The sequence below is a fragment of the Thunnus albacares genome, chromosome 11, assembly GCF_914725855.1.
Source record: "Thunnus albacares chromosome 11, fThuAlb1.1, whole genome shotgun sequence".
NCBI classification, from domain to species: domain Eukaryota; kingdom Metazoa; phylum Chordata; class Actinopteri; order Scombriformes; family Scombridae; genus Thunnus; species Thunnus albacares.
This window is the reverse complement of record NC_058116.1, coordinates 19,997,769-20,000,280: the sequence shown is the minus strand read 5'-3', so window position 1 is coordinate 20,000,280 and position 2,512 is coordinate 19,997,769.

Below are 2,512 nucleotides of genomic sequence, written 5' to 3'. Positions count from 1 at the left end.
CAGAATATATTTTAAATTTGTATTTAAAAATAGACATTCCTTTTTATAACCCCATAGACTTTACTTTAAGAATCTATCAAAATCAACCTTCCTCATTCATGACCTGCTGTCACTGAGTTTAAAGGGTTTTAAGGGTCAAGATACCATTGAGAGTTTACCCTGCTGGAAATCACGGTACAGAGAGTCCTCAGGTTTTCATTACAACTAAAGACCTCACTGATTAGTTGCTCTTCTCATGGTTCAGGGAAATCTGGTCATGTCGTGTTTACTCTCTGCCTTTCATATCATGCCTGTCCATTTATTCTGTAGTGCAGCGGTACTTAGTGTACTGTAGGAGCACACTATTCTTACAGTAAATCAAGTATGCATCTGATTACTGAACAATAAGTTTTCAAAATGAATCACCTCTCATAGACTATAGAAAATCATCATTTTTTATTCATGTCATAGTAATAGCTAGTTCGCATTACATGAGGTCTTACCCCTGCAGGGAGTAGAAAAGAAAAAGTTTAAGAGCCAATATTTTACCCAGTATACTTTTTTGTTCCAGTCTGTCCATATTGTTTTCTATATCTACGTTTAAACCTCAAGAGAAACCAATATCAAAAATATAGCAAGCGGCGAAAAGCAGGGCCCAAGCTCATAATCAGACATACATGTACTAAACAAATTTTAAACCACAAGAGCGGATATGTCTGAACAGAGTTCAGGTCTGTAAGGACGACATACACAACAAGGTTACCAAACTGGATTCGAACAGGTGACCTCACAACGGCAGGGCATGTGTCTAGACCACTTAACTGCAATCAGTAAAGTACTGCAATGAAGTCAATGAGAGTAAATAACCTAATGATCTGTAAACATGAACCATTATGGATTATTGTTCTGGTGATCAGTACGTCAGAGTAAATTTGTAAGAGGGTGAGTAACCTTGGCAACCTCTTAAGAACAGCAACAACTGGCACTGGTTCCCCACTGGATTTGAATGCAGGACTTCATGCCTCATAGTTAGTACCTTAACCCCAAGACTACCAGGTCTGTTGGTCAATCAGCTGTCTTTAGTTTCCATAACCTCACAGTTGAATACGCCGGAGGTCTATGACTGAGAAATCACAGGTTAAAGGCTTTTGCTCAAGGGTTTGAAAGCCAAAATAAAAATTAGGGTCAATTAAAATGCTATGTTGTTGTTTTGAGGCAGCAACAGCAAAAACTGTAAGCGCTATTACTTAAAGCGTGAGTCAGACCAATGTTGCCAGGAGCACTGCTCTGTGATTGAACTCATAACCTTGTAATCTAACAGAGAAAGTTTACCATGAACAGAACTTAAGCACAGAGCCAGAGTAATTGTTCCGCTAATGGTGTACTGCACCTGCAGCAATCACACACTAATAATCCTCACAATTCCAAGAGGGTTCCAGCACCTTCATGCTTGGACCCCTAAAAATCTATTTGTATTCAAAATACTTTGCTCAAAAGCGAGGAGGATAGAATTGACTTTGTTTAAAAACTATCATTGGGTAGCACAACTGATGTATAAGTATGGTTGCAAGAATAACTAAAGATACTCATTATTGGTGGCAATGGGAGAGAATTCTTCTCTGAAAGTATCTTTGGATTAACTTCCATTTATGACTCAATTGGACTCAAATGAACTCAGAGAAACTAATAATCAGCAGTGAATGGATTAAGGGAAAATGTGGTTGTGAAGTAAACACGAATTTAAAAACCTAAATGTTTATGTCCAAAGCACTATAACAACAACAAAACTGGAATTTGTGCCATCAAATGTTCATCCAGGTTTTAAAAATAGTTTAAATAAAGGGGTTAGTCTCCATGGAGCCTGTGATTTTTTATTAATTTTCTACAATTGAAGTATTATCTTCAGCAAAAGTTGCTTTTATTATTTTGTGTTCACTTCGGTTTAAATTCAGTTTACTAAAGAACATCTCCTACTAGGGGTCACCCACTGTTAAAAACCTTGGAGTTATTTGAGATCAGAACCTCACTCTTGAGTCTCATTTTAAAAGGCTAGCTCTGTCATGTTTCTTCCACTTGAGAAATATATCTAGAATTAGATCTTTTATTTATTTTAATGATTGTCAAAGACTGATTCATGCTTTTATCACTTCTGGTCTGGATTGTTGTAATGCAGTGTTTACATGGCTTGGCCAAAACATGATTGCACGGCTTCAGGGTGTCCAAAATTCAGCCGCCAGACTTTTGACCAAATCACGAAAGCATGATCATATCTCCCCTATTTAAGCTTAACCTTCACTGGCTGCCTATTCGTTTTAGAATTGATTTTAAAATTTTGCTCTTGAACTTTAAGGCCTTTGAACGGTATGGCACTGATCTAACCTGGCTGGGCTTATAAATCATTACTCACCAACCCGTAGATTGAGATCCTCTGATAAGGCCCAGTCAGCTATTCCCCGGTCCAGGCTTAAGACCAACGGTGACAGGGTTTTTGCTGTCAGGATTCCAACCTTTTGAAACCGCTTACCAGAGAAAC